Below are 15,358 nucleotides of genomic sequence, written 5' to 3'. Positions count from 1 at the left end.
TAATTGTGACATTTTGCTTGAATAAACAAAGGAAAAAACAAATTTCAAGAAGAAAATAAATGATGGGACACGGTTTTTCTAGACAAATTACGGAAAAATATGGAACTAAATATGGAAATGGGAACTATATTTTGGGACACCCAAAATGGAAATGGGAACTATATTTTGGGACGGAGGTAGTACTACATAGGAGTTTAGAAATTATCTTGTAAATGACATTGCAACAGGCAATTAGCCTGAATTGACTTACATCTGCAGGTTGATCAACTTTAGGAATCAAGCATAGTGTGGTAGCATTTATTTGCTTTAATAGTTTACCATTTTGAAAAAACTCCAAGACATCTTCAGTTACTTCATCCCCCACACATACCCAGGCTTTTTTAAAGAAGCCACTTGAGTAGCCATCAAGGCCGACAGTCCTATTTTCATTAATGCTAAACATGGCTTGTTTCACCTCTTCACCAGAGAAGGGAGCACAAAGTGTAGCATGTGATTCCTCTTGCACCCTGGGACCTGTAGCCATGACTAAGTTATTGACATGACCAGTAGCTAAAATACTAGCACCCAACATCTTCTCATAGTACTTCAAAACGTCCCTTCAATAGCCTTTGGCTCATCATTCCAGGCACCCTCGCTCATCATCTTGAATTCAATATATGTGATTCTGGTGTCTTCTCTTCCTCAAGCAAGCATGAAAGTAACTTGAGTTTTCATCTCCACCTGGGATCCAATCCCTCTTCACTTTCTACCTCAACATACTCATTTTTGCTTCATTCAACCTATCATAGGTCCTCCTAGCCTCAAACTCTTGTTGATGCAACACAAGGTTGTGAGGGTCCTTGTGAATGTTTTGATGAATATCCAGTAACTTTGTGAGTGCAATAGAGGCCTCAAACTCGACAATAGAAAATTTACTTTTGTGCAAAACTTTAAGAACTTTCTTAAGGTTTTTCAATCTTGTTACCACTTTAAACATTTTCACCCCCACTATTCTCTCCTGCCATCCCTCCTAGATAATAGACATAAAATTATCATCCTGAGCCCAGATATTATAGTATTTAAATGGTTTTGCCTTCAACACCACTGAAGTATCCAAATTGACAATACAAGCACAGTGATCCGAAATGCCCTCGGGAATAATCATGGTATTAACATTAGTGAATGAGCTAAACCACAAAGAGTTTGCTAAAACCTTGTCAATTTTTTAAAAAACTCTATTCTCTCCCTCCTGCTTGTAAGACCAAGTAAAGAAAAGTCCAGTAGCAGGATGATCTTGAAGTAGACAATTCCTAACACATTGCCTAAAGAGAACCACTTCCTCCAAAGCCACAGGTGATCCAATTCTCTCCCCCAAGTTAAGAACATTGTTGAAATCCCCAAGTACAATCCAGGCACCTCTCACTCTCTTACTAAATCTGATCTAATGCACACCACATATCCTCCCTGATAGAGGCATCATTAGCCCCATAAACCACAGTAACATCAAATGATTTCCCATAAGCTCTGTGTAAGACCTCATAGTGAATAAAGTGAGCATCATAAGAACATACATTGACAACAAATACAGAAGGAAGCCAAATAAGCCAGATTCTTCCTCCATTATGATACAGATAATTGGTAACAACAGACCACCCGTGAAAAATCCTAGGGAAAACTTTTGAAAAGTTCCTAGCCTTCACCCTAGTTTCAAGGAGTCCAAATAACCCTATATTATAATGATTCAAGAAAGACTTGACATCATTATGTTTTGTCAGGCTATTTAGACCCCTAACATTCCAACTTCCAATTCTATCCATTAGGCAAGAGCATAGCCTCCCCTCCCTGCTGTACTACAGTATGGTCAAACATCTCAGGCTACTGGTTTTTAATTATATTACCCTGAGTTTCCTTTCCACTAGGACTGACTAGAATCCCCTCAGCTTCAGATTCTGCCATGTTCTTATTAGTAGTCCTAGTAACTTCCTGTCTTTGCAAAGCTTTATATGGAGCTTGTTGCATACTAATTTCAGTTTGATGTTGAATCTGATGAACAACAGGATTCACTCAAGAAGAAGTACCTGGTTGAGCCACCACTGATTGTTTTGGCTTAGCAACCCATATTTTGTTAGGCTTTACTTTTTTTTAAAGCCAACTCATATTTTTTCTGTCTGCACATCTCCACTGTGTGTCCAATCCCACCACAATCACCACAGATAATAGGTTTGCACTCATATGTCACCTTCTGTTATAATATGTGACCCTTCTCATTAACGAACTTAACTTCATCTGGGAAGCATTGGCCTATGTTCACTTCCACCATAACATGAGCATATTCAATGCAATCCTTCTGACCAGTAGCTCGATCAATTCTAATAGGCTTGCCTATTAGACTTGCAATTTTATGCAAAGCTACCAGACCCCAATACATCAATGCTAGACCTGGAAAACGAATCCAAGTTTGATCCACTTTCACCTCTTCCTTTTGCAAATCCAAATCAGGTGACCAATTTTTCATGATAACAGGTTTGTTATCATAGAGAATTGGGCCAACCTCCATAGCAGCTTGTTTACAGTCTAAACTTCGAAAACGAACTACAAATACCCCATTCGACCCATAGCAACTCGATCAACTCCAAATTTTCCCCACACACGTCAGATAAAGCCATTCATAATTCTAACAAGAGGTTTAATCCCTAAAACATAACAAACAATGGCGGAATTCCAAAACTCAATCTCATCTTTAATGTCCTCTTCAGAAATCACTACACTAGGGAGATCAGGTTCAGCATCAACACAAACAGGAGTTCCAGCATTAACATAATGAACATTATTCACCACCGAATTTTCTAAATCAATCCCTTCTTCTCTAATACTTTCAAACAAATTATGTTTCCAGGAGTTTGAATTACTTGTATGACTGGTTAATTGCTGCATAGGATGTGGAGAAGGATTCACCATACTTTCAGATGCAAGTCTAGCCAGAGTTCGTACCGAAGCCACCCAACTTACCAGTTGACTTCGAGCCACTTCAAAATTCGCTCGATCCAGCATTGAGGTATTATGATCCGCCGATGAAAAAGAGGCATCATCAGGAGCCTCATCTGATGTCCAACTTAACGCCACATTCTCCAACATTTTGTTCACATTCTTCGTCTTCTTGGCATCAATCGTTTGTGGTTTCCTAACCACTTTCACCTATTGCTTCGCCTTTTGTCCACCATTCCCCTTTTCCGAACCTTTTGCCATAGCTCTAGAAAAATCTGAGGTTCAAAACCAGACAAGATGAACAAACGCGCGAAAATTTCCTATTCTAGAGAGAAGTTAGAGTTTCTCTCTCTATAATCTCATATGATTAATCAATTTTACACTAATGATGGCTATATTAATGCTAGGTTTATACTTGTCCTATCTTTTTTAATTCCCTTAATTGTGTTAGAAAATTTTGTATACGTTTGGTAACTGCCTAAATATGTGCACGTGATTACTAAACATTTATTATAAAGGATATATTTATACCACTATTTATAGAAAAAAAATACCATTGAAAGAGAAAGCTAAGTATGATCACTTTATTTAAACTTAGAAGCTTCATTTTGGTTGTTTGTCCCCAAAAAATAAAATGGAAATAATGTTTTGTAAAGTTCAAAATTTCTAAGGTTTAGTAAAGTGATTTATGTGGAGCTATAATATTATTAAAGTGAAATCTTAAGAATTTATTTATTTTTTCAAAGTCAAATACTACATTTATTGCTGTTACAAAAAACTATAATAAAGGATTTAGATGATGATTATGAATGTTATCATGATAATATTTTGAGGATTTTGTCATAAATATAATGGAAGTAAAGACTCATTTTATATCATTAATGAATAATTCATAGTTTAATAACAAAAATAAAAATTTAGGATATAAAAAAGCTATCCTTTTTCTTTTTGGATAACGATTTCCTACAATGGAGATTGAACTTGACTTGGTACAATTTGCCTTGAGTTGATGACTTGTGTAAGAAAAATAAGAAAAGTAAAGATAAAGATAATAGAGGTTAGGGCATAAAAAATTTAAATTAAAAAAATTATATATTTTCTTTATTTGACATTTTTTTTTGTTTAAAAAAATTAATATGTTTTCATTTTGGGAAAATCGCCCCTTTTAGTATTGGCCCCCCGTTTATCATTTCTCTTGCCACTCTTCTTTATTCATTCTCATTTTTTCTCTCTCCTCCCTAACCGCCATTTCTGATTTCTCTCTCTACATCACCCTCTATCTTTTTCGTTTCTTACTCCTCACTAACAGCCACCGTGAAGAACACTAGCGTGAAAAAGTTACCCAAGTTGTCGGAAAACGCTTATTGAGGTTTTATTTTAACCCACATTTTCATCAAGTTTTAGTTCTATTTTAGAGCAAGTATAGTGTTGTTCCTTGTTATTGGTTTTTTTTCTCTTTTTTAATGTACTTATTTTGTGAGTGAATTATACGATGAGGTTGGTTTGTTATGATAAGCACTTAGCTTTTATTTTGCCCTAAAAACGTTTTGAACTTTGAGTGTTATTTGAAGAACATTGAGTAATTTTGATTGTGGTGATTACAAAGAGAATTTTGGTAATTACCTTTATGTTTGCGAATGATGTATGTTTGGTAATTTTGGTAATTACCTTTATGTTTGGAAATGTTGTATGTTTGGTAATTTTTGGTAATTACCCCAGATCATATGTTATGTTGTGATAAAAAAGTTGTATAACACTAAATTTATGGGGGAATGATATATATTGTTGGGGGTTAATTATTTGAGAACTTCTTTGACTTTTCTTGAAAGTTTAATGGAAAATTATATCTTGTGTCAAAATCATTTTGTTTAATTGAATTCTTAAGGAAATATATTTGTTATGCTTCATATGTGGTTTGTATATCAATAAAATGCAACAATAAGTTGTGTAACTGATTCGTTTGGTAATTGCCAAACTGGTTTTGGTAATTATCAGAACTGTCCAGCAAGCGATTTTTTTTAACTATTTACATTCTTTTAATGTTGTTAGGCAAGATGTCAAAGCGAAAGCAATCCAAAGCGAATGACCAAGTTGTCGTACCTCCTTTTAAATGACAAACCAACATGCCGAGTGCATCCACAAGCAAGGTATGGATGCAACTACCATTCTTTAAACGCTTTTGTTGCCTTTTTAGAAACTCTATTATTTGATTAATAATTAATACTTTATAATATCTGCACATAGTACATGGTCAACTTTAGGAGATGTTGAGCTCTTTGTTGATGTCGTTAAAAAGTTTCCGAGAAACAAGAAAAACGTTTTGATCCAAATTGGTTTTGATTGCTTGTTTTCCATAAGTTGCAAGGTCATAAGGAAAACAATGTGTAAATGGATGGTTGACCACTTCGATTCTAAAACACACATATTAGATATTCATGGGAAACAAACTATAATAACCACGATGCATGTTGAGTGGTTGTTGGGGTTTAAAAGCGTAGGATTTGATATTGAGAGTAAAATGCTTGACGAAGATTATGAGGAAAGGTTTATGGGGTTGGCTAATATAGATGTAGATAGTATGGCCATGAATCTACGCAAATGAAGACAATTTGTTCAAGGCATTGTTCACCCTCTTCATGATGACTGCACTACTTTCACCCACTCCAAATCGTAAACCCAAGGAGGGGTGGCTTCATGTTGAGGTTAATGCGGAGATGATTCTGTAACTGAATTACGCCAAGTTTAGGTCGATTATTCGGTCGATGATTTCAAGCTAATCCATCTGGTGCAAATGTTGGTGGTTGTTTCCTGTTCCTGGATGGTAAGTATTCATTACTTATTTGCCTATCCACATATATAATAGTTGGTATGACATTGTTTGCTAGTAACCAATGCAAAATAGTTTAGTAATTACCTAAACCTATTTCGAACACTTATAAGGTGGTTTCACATTGTTTTGGTAATCACCCAATAGTTTTAGTAATCACCTAAATACTTTGGAATTGTTATAACTGTAACAGTTGGTATTCACTAAGTACTCTTCGGTTTCTGCCCTAGACAAGATTTGGAGGTTTAAGACTCCAAGAGTGGTTGACTCGAGTGATGCCAACACCAAGCGCTTGAATGACGTTGTCCTTGACTTGCACTATTTGTACATAACCCCGAAAGTCAATTTGTAAATGATCATTAAATCCTTCATTTTCAAGTTGTTTCCTCACAATTTTTGGAAGTAAATGTTTATTGTTTTGTTTATCTGATCAGTTGATGCACATGGTTGAAAATGATGAGTTGATCAAGGGAAATTTACCGAGCGATCTCGCGGTAAATTGCTTGAAGATGTAGTTTGTCATATTGAACAAAATTGACCAACTATCGCAGAATTTTAACCAAATGTTCAAATGGATGCTTCAAGGTTCGTGCTCTAATAGTTTAATTCTTGTTTGTTGTTCGGAAAGGTTTAGGTAATTACTAAAATGGTTTTGGTGATTACCAAACAAAGTCAAGCAAACTTATACTTTTGAGATGAAGTTTAGGTAGTTAGTAAAACAGTTTGGTGATTACCAAACAAGGTCAGACCAACTTATACTTTGTGATGAACTTTAGGTAATTACTAAAACATATTTGGTGATTACCAAACAAAGTCAGACCAAACAAAAGCTTTTTTTTGGACTAAAGTTTTAGCTTTGATTTTGTTATTTTATTGTTTATAAACTTATCATTTGATTGTTTCTCAAGATCAAAGCAGTAAATAGGTTTCCCAAAACTCAAATGGTGATGATGATGAAGACTTCAGTGATGTAAGCCCTATGTCTATGGGTGGCAAAGCTCTCGTGGATTCTGCTAGTGAGAGTGATGATGAGGATTTGCAGCAGCCGATTCAACAAAAAAAAAGAAGTAAGACGCCCAAAAAGGGTAAGACACCAACGAAGAGTGATTAGAAGGTTAATACACCAAAATACAAACAAACACCTCAAAAGCCTAAAGAAACTGAAAAGGATAAGGCATAGCAAAAGAGTAAGAAAACTAAAAATGTTGTGGAGGATGTGATTGATGAGGAGATTGGGGATGTTGAATCCTTAGTTAAAAGCAACCCTATTCTCTCAATTATGGATGTTGTAGAGAAAGAAGTAAGGGAGAAAAAAAGCAATGTGAAGGGGAATTAAGGGTAAAAAAAGAGGCACCAAAAAATAAAGAACATGTTTATAAGAAGAAAGAGGAGGAAGGAGGGAAAAAAAGATGAAGAAAAGAAGGAAGAGGAAAATAAAAAGGTGGAACAAGAGTAGGTGGATGAAGAGAAGAAGCATGAGGCAAGAACAAAGAAAAAGGAGGATGAGAAGAAGGGGGAAAAGGAGGATGGTAAGAAGGAAGAGAAGGAGGAAAATATGGATGAGGAGGAGGAAGATGAAGAAATGGAAACTGAGTAGAGGGAGATGGAGAGAAGGACAAGAAAATGAACCAGACAATGGGATAGGAAAAAGCAACGATATAGGTGGGACTTCGTCTAAGAATAAGCAACCGGAGAAGTCTAAGCATCCTACGGAGCAAGGGGGTGAGCCTGAACACTACCAATGCACGAACTGAAGAGGAAAAAGATACATACCCTGCTGTGAAGGGAAAGAAAGTAAAAAAAAAATATCAAAGGTACATTTTTCACTTTTTTACTGTTTGACTTGGGTAATAATTAGTAGGAATGATTCCACTTTGGTTATTATCCGATCATATTTAGGTAATAATCAAACTTAAACAGAACCACAATTTTAACTTGATTATTGTTTGGTAATTACCAAATAGGTTTAGGTAATAACCAAACATAGACAGGACCACAATTTTCACTTGATTCTTGTTTGGTAATTACCAAACAGGTTTAGGTAATAACCAAACATAAACAGAACCACAATTTTCACTTGATTCTTGTTTGGTAATTACCAAATAGGTTTAGGTAATAACCAAACATAGACAGAACCACAATTTTCACTTGATTCTTATTTGGTAATTACCAAACAGGTTAGGTAATAACCAAACATAGACAGAACCAAAATTTTCACTTGATTCTTGTTTAGTAATTACCAAACAGGTTTCGGTAATAACCAAATTGAACATAACCGATTCTTGTTTAAAAAAACAAATATTCTTCATCAATGATTGCATTTAGGATGAGGTTGAGTGGAATTTCAAGATCAAGATTGCCATAATTCGTGACGTGTTGTGTAGACTAAAAAAGACTCAAACGGCTATTGTGGAGTATGTGTTTGATGACACAAAGGACATGGAGTATGTTTATGTCATAATTATTTTATTTATTAGTTTATTTTATTTGCTAGTCATTATTGTTTAATGTAAGATGGCTTTTGTTCGTTTGGCAAGCAGCGAGTTATTAGTTGATTCTGAGTGGATACAAGCAATGCGTTTCGACCTTCGTACTCTATATCCTACAGCGTTTGTCACTGAAACAGTATGGACATCTAGGCGACTCCACTAATTATACGTTAACATAATAGTTAACTGATATTAAGCATCCAAACATGCTATCAATGTAGCCGGGGTTAGAGTCAATGTGAAAAACCCATCGTCATTCTACATCCCAAGAACATTCAGAGTATGTTATTTATATAGACAATTTTTCATTTTCTATTTTCCATGTAATTTTAATAATTTATTATATTTATTTTATCTACCTTACACTTTTTAATTATTTACTATGTGTTTTTTCGTTAAGTATACATGGATCCGATAATTTTTGATAAGAAAGAACATGGACTCTTGCCGTCTAATCCACTTGTTAGGACGACTTACCTGTCCCCAATGATTTCTTGATGTCATCAGGTATACACTATGCACTCCTTTGGCAAATGATATTTTTGTAACTTCTTTTTTTATGTGGTCCCAATATTTATGATGTAGTTTTTGTTCCTCTATGGTTGCCGAACCCAAATAATTGGTTCATAATTATTATCTCATTGACGAACTGTGTTACCTACTTCTTTGTTTCGGATCCTGGAGCAAATTCTAAATATAAATTTAAGTATGACGTGGAACGGGTCTAACTTTGAAACAGATCTCACTAGTACTTTATACAAAAGATTAATATTTTGAATCGTTTACATTTTTAAAATTTGGCCAAACGTAGGTGAAGAAGTTTTTCGAATTGCTATCGACTAGAAAGGATGATGCAGACGACACAAAGATCGACGGTATGCCTACATGGCCAATGAGATCTGTCTGTATTCCAGTTCAGGAAGATGGGTAATTTCCCAATAAGATATGGGTCATTCATGATTTTACAAATTATTATCTTAGTATGCTACTTTGAACTTAGTGATCTTGGGTTTATGAAATCATGTTAATTAATTCTTAAATTATTTTCATATATGATTGTGGAATATATGCACTAGTAGAATAATTGCTAATTGCTGCGGTGATATTGCTGCGGTTTTACCCATCCGCAGCAATATATCACATAAAAAGAAAAAGTAAAATATAAAATAACGATATTGCAATGGTTTCGACCTAAAACCGCAACAATATGCTGTTGACAGGAATTTTTTTGAAAATAGTTGACTATTTGACCAAATATATTGCTGCGGTTCTTGATAAAAACCGCACCAATATATGAAAATAATATTAAAAAATAATATTTTACTATATTGCTGCGGATTTTGACAAAAACCGCAGCAATATTATTAGAAAATATATATATATATATATATATATATAAGGCGTGTTAGGGTTTTTCTGTTCTCCTTAATTTCATCTCTCCTTCTCGCACGCCTCTCTCCTTCTCTTTCCTCTCAGTCGTTCTCTCACCATCTCTCTCCTCTCTCATCCTGTCTCTCCTCTCATTTGTTCTCTCATCCTTTCTTTCTCTCCTCCTCTCTTCGTCTCGACCAACGTTCGTCCACCAATGTTCGTCCGCCAAAGCTTCAACCACGACAAACGTTTAGAGCTTCAACCACGAACAACGTTCGTCCACCAAAGCTTCAACCACGACCAACGTTTGTCCGCCAAATTCAACCGTGGTTCGTCGCTCGCAAACCGTTCTTCATCGCTCGCAGACCCTTCGTCGTCGCTCGCAGACCCTTCGTCGTTCGCAGACCCTTCGTCGTTCGCAAATTCTTCGTCGTCGCTTGACACTACTACAAAAAAGGCCTAGGAAACCGGTTGAAAATGACCTAGGAAACCGGACTATAACACATCTCCATCTCACAGGTGTCCTAGGCTAAGAGACCAGTTATAATGCCTGGTTTCCTTGTTTATTTAGGAGACCAGTTGACAGGTAAAACCAGTCTCTTAGATAAGGTCGATGGAAAAAATATAAAGAGGTTAGGAGACCATTTAACATCAAAAACCGGTCTCCTTGCCTTACCCTTTGAAACCATTTATTGACTACAACCGGTTTCTTAGGTTTAGTAAAATGTTACAATACATACATTACCATGTATTTGCGGCTCTTCGTATATACTCTTTTTTTTCTATTAAAACAATTTATTTTTTTTAAATTTTTTTTGACAGGTTTGTATAACAATTTATAAATAGCCACAACAATATTATTCAATATAACGACTTGCTTGCTTTATTCATCACGTGAAAAAAATATTTGCTACATTTAATTTATATACAAAATCAATTTTATTCAAAACATCAATTTCTTCTAATGATGTCTTAAAATAAAATTTCTATAATCTAATGCTAGCTACTACAACTAAAATTCTAAAATAATTAAATAATATGTACAATTCAAACTTGACCGTCGTCTTCAATCTCCATCGTCTTGTATTTGATTGTTTAAATAATCCACCCATATATCTCTTAACTCGTCAATCATCTCTTGGGAATAAGTGCTAGGAATCCCTGGAAAGTACTACAAAATAATTTCAGATAATTATAATTAGAATTAGTATAAATATGTATTTTATTAGTATGAGCAACAATAACATTCTTTTCGTTCCTCACAAATATTTTCAATCCCAAAAAATTATTAGATGTTAATGAGTGACGAGGTTACCTTATCAGGAATTAATTGTCGTCTACTTGCGATAGTTTCAATCATGTAACGACAAACATAATAGCCACAATCTTTGGAGCCCAGAGCTTGACGAGGACACTGTCATGAAAGTTCAGAAAAATCAACAACTGACATAACTATTTCAATTCAAATGTGTCAATGACAACTATCTATCTCCACCATCCAGCCAAGCCTCAGAGGATGATCAAGTCTGCTGTAAAGCTAAAAAAGGGGAATTAAACCAAATACAAGCAACCGGTATCATCCAGGTTCACGTTTCATAATCACAGCAATATAAAGTATAATCTAATAGAGAAAGGAGAAGGGAGGTGGGGAGTGCAGGGGGTGGGGAGTGCAGGGGGTGGGGAGTGCAGGGAGGTGGGGAGTGTATGGGGTGGGCTGTGTATGGGATGGGCAGTGTATGGGGGTGGGCTGTGTATGGGGTGTGGAGTGCAGAGGGTGGGGAATGCAGAGGGTGGGAAAGTGCAGGGGGTGGGCAGTGCAGGGGGTGGGGAGTACAGGGAGGTGGGGAGTGCAGGGGGTGGGTTGTGTATGGGGTGGGCAGTACAGGGGGTGGGGAGTGCAGGACATAAAAGGTAGGTGCTGAAGACACATAAGAGCTGCCAGTGTTAATATTTTGAACTTTTGTTTATCAGTTCTTGTAACTATTTTATTTTATGTAACTCCAAACAACCCCTTGGCTTCAGTTTGCTTAGAAGTACTACAATGATAAAGAAAGCGTCAAAATAACTCCATAAACTTAGGCTAAGCCCCACTGCTGTGGTAGCTGCATAATGATAAGCATCACAACCAGCTATGTAATTAGATATTACAACAAAACATGTAATTGGTAAATGCTTGTGTAGTACTTTTAAGAATATGTCAACAAGATTAATTCTGGACTTCTAAGTATTTTGCACAAGTAGAAATGATGAGCACAGTTGCACGAAAAAAGATAATGGGTAACTATATTCAAATAAATTGTGAATCTATTTTAGCTTCTTACTAAATTCAGACAGTTCACGCACACGAATCCTTGGGATACTTGCTGCTTCTTTCCTTTCTTTCTTGGTGTTATAACCCAGTAACCTGGTCAAAAAGCATGATAGAGAAATAATTAGACGTGCACTATGATTAAGCATATGACTTAAGTAACAGATGAAGCAAACAAACAACGATTAATATATACCCACACATCTGCAAAGAATAATGATGGTAAACTTATTTTATATGTTCAAAGTGTGATGCAATCAAAGACACTCAAGAAGGTCAACAATGCAACATTTCATGTCAAAATAGATGGCAAAAGAATACTGTGTGAAAATATACCCTTTAACCTAGTGTTTTTTAGTGGCAATTGGCAACTATAAAGTCCCTAATTTAACTTTTACCGCTCCCTCCGCAATAACATTGAAATCTAGTATGTATAGGAGTGCTGATGGCTGAGTGCATGTTCTTAGAACCTTATGCACAAGTGCTAGAGTATGACCCATACAATTCAGTCTAGATTTTTTTGGTTTCATAAACAACAAAAATATAAATAATTTACTCAAAATAAGCACCGACCTTTGAGTAATTGCAGATTGAATCAATCGAGTATTCAGTTCAGTTTGAATTCCCGGGATTGCACCGACCTTTGTGTAATTGCAGTTGAATCAATGGAGTATGTAGCACAGCGCAATTCAGTTTAAATCCCCGACCTTTGTGTAATTGCAGTTGAATCAATGGAGTATGTAGCACAGATAATTTTCTTTTTCAGAAACTCTCCTTCATCAACGAACAAAGAACTTATAAATTCAACCTAGAAAACGAAAAATAGCATAAAGTCACATAAAGCCATTGAATTTCAAGGAAATTCCCAAGAATTACACAAAACAACACTAAAAATTAAGTAAACTTATCTTCGTTCCGGATTAATCTGGAACTTATTTCGGTTCATAAACAACAAAATATGGAGATTTTGCTCAAAAGCACTCACCTTGAGTAATTTGCAGAGAAAACCAATCGAGTATGATTAGCAGATTGAACCACGATAGATTAGGGTTCGTTATTGAGCGCAATTTGCTAAAAAAAATAAAATTAACGATGTATCCTGCAATATAAAATAAATAAAATAGATGTGTGTATGATAAGCAATAGTTTTTTACTTTTTTTTAATCCTTCATACCCCCCGTACTGTTACTGATCACTCATGTGTGCTTTTATAGAATCATATATAAGAAAGATCTTTGCTAGAAGGAAAGTTGATCATATCATAGTTCACATTTCACAGTAATCTCTCTGCAATTGGAACAACAATTGGAGAACTTTCATGTGCCCTGCTTCCAGTTTGTTGTCGACATTTATACTGGTAACTAAGATCACAGCAATAACAGACAGATATTCAGGCAGGCGAGAAGATTATGAAGAGAATGAATAAGAAAAAAAAAATCAGAGCAATAATTTTGCGGACTCCATGTCTCAAAAATCAGCCCTCTTCAACCTTTTCATCAGCATCTCTGGAACTTCTTATTCATAGAGGTGTATCCAAATTTAGCAAAATCGGCAAACATTATCATAAGAAAGATCCCACAACTGATCATCACAGCCAAATTAGATACTGATTCTTAACTTGTCACTCAATAAACACACACATTTTCCTCCATTCTCAAATAGTTGCAAATTAAAACACACATTATCCAACATGGCACATTCACACTACTTGCATAAATTTCCAGTAACAACATGATGTTAGGTTTCCCTATAATGTTCTTGATAAAATGGAGGCCCTTTATCAATCAAAATCAAGCCATATTTCCGATTTTCCATTGTTGATAACTTAAATGTAGTTATAATCTTAGTTAGTTTCTACTTTCTACTCCATAATCCAGCACAGTTTCCAACTGATCAAATAATAGAAATCAAACCCAATTCCCATTACATTCAACCCAGTTCCTCAAACAATTCAAGTGAAAAAAAATTAGTTAAATTCGAGAATTTTACCGAAGAAATTGCAGAATCTGAAGAGAGGAAGCACTTAAATTTGACTTCTTTTTTATGAAGAAGAATCATAAATTCCAGAAGAATTGATGAAAAGAATTGACGAGAATCAAAAATTGATGAATATAACAATGGAAAGCTTGCTTGCCAGATAAAAAAAAATTTGCTGAAATTACCTTTACAAGTGCACCAATTTTATACTTTTTCGAAAATGTCTTTTCTTCCCAAATGAATCACAAATTAGCGAAAAGAATCACACATTCCAGAAGAATTGACGAAAATAATTGACGAGAATCACAACTTGAACAATGTGAGAGCCTTGATTATGAATTTTACGAAAGCAAAGGTGAAATTTTGATGGAAGAATTTGGATTATGGGGGAGAATTTCTGGATAATGGGGAGTGGTGGTTGTAGGAATGGTGTGCGAGTCGACTGAAGCTATGAGATTGTTCAAGCTATGGCGTAAGTTGCTATGGCGCAAGAAGCAATGGCTCGGTTTTTTTTTTTTTTGACAGGTTACAGCCTTACAGGTATTAATCACGATCTAGAGTAATATTAGGAGAGGTAGTTTTTTTTCTATTGTATTTGTTGCATAATTTTAAAAGTAAATAGTTTTATATAAAACTTATACTGCATTAGTATTAATTAAAAAGATATTAAGTTTTAAAATTATTATTTTTTAGGAAACCGGTTGAAGTTAGAAGTAGTCTCCTAAATCTTCACAATAAGAATACATACGTATAATAGTGTATTATGTTAAAAAAAAATTGAATAAAAAAAATAAAATATATCAAGGAAACCGGTTGTACATGGAAACAGTCTCTTATTCCACAACAACATTTTTTATTAGTCAAATACTTAAACTTAAGAGACTGGTTTTAGATAATAAATGGTTTCCTATATTTAAGAAATGGGTTAGTAACCTCAACCGGTCTCCTATAGGTAGTCTCTTTGGCCATTTTTGTAGTAGTGTGAAGACCGTTCGACAGCCGATGGGTCGTTCATCTTCGTCGACCGTTCATCTCTTTTGTTCCTTCTTTATTTCATTTCCTTTTTTTTCGTTTGGGGTTGTTACTCTTTTAGAGTGCTTGTTCTGGATTGTAATTCTATTTACCTTTGACGAGACCATGGCTGTTCATGGAATTTGTAGTGCATTCAAGTGCATTTGATGGACTGCACCCAGCTATTGCTTTGACAGCCGCAGCAATATTATTTCTGTTATTTTGGTTTTAGGATTTCTGTTTTGATTTTTTTCGTTTTTAGATGTGTGTAGATTTTTTGTTTCAGTTTCTGTAAATCAGTTTCTTATTTCTTTTTTATATATTTTTTTGTTTTTATTATATTTTTTTTTTTGTAATGAATCAGTTAGTTCTTAGTTTCTTACCTATATTGTAATGATATATTTCAATTTG

General features: G+C 35.0%; 1 long non-coding RNA gene across 1 annotated transcript; it reads right to left on the bottom strand.

The window, feature by feature from the left end:
* Positions 1-10,363: 10,363 nt before the first annotated feature.
* On the bottom strand, positions 10,364-14,924 carry LOC125498359 (uncharacterized). Its single transcript, XR_007275313.2, has 5 exons — positions 14,122-14,924; positions 12,533-12,767; positions 11,973-12,055; positions 10,967-11,065; positions 10,364-10,822 (listed from the first exon to the last, which is right to left on the bottom strand). It is a non-coding gene; the product is annotated as an uncharacterized LOC125498359 (long non-coding RNA).
* Positions 14,925-15,358: the final 434 nt, after the last annotated feature.

Source organism: Beta vulgaris, chromosome 6 (assembly GCF_026745355.1).
Source record: "Beta vulgaris subsp. vulgaris cultivar EL10 chromosome 6, EL10.2, whole genome shotgun sequence".
Taxonomy (NCBI): Eukaryota; Viridiplantae; Streptophyta; class Magnoliopsida; order Caryophyllales; family Amaranthaceae; genus Beta; species Beta vulgaris.
The sequence above is the reverse complement of the archived record's forward strand: the minus strand, read 5'-3'. Positions and strand labels throughout refer to the sequence as shown.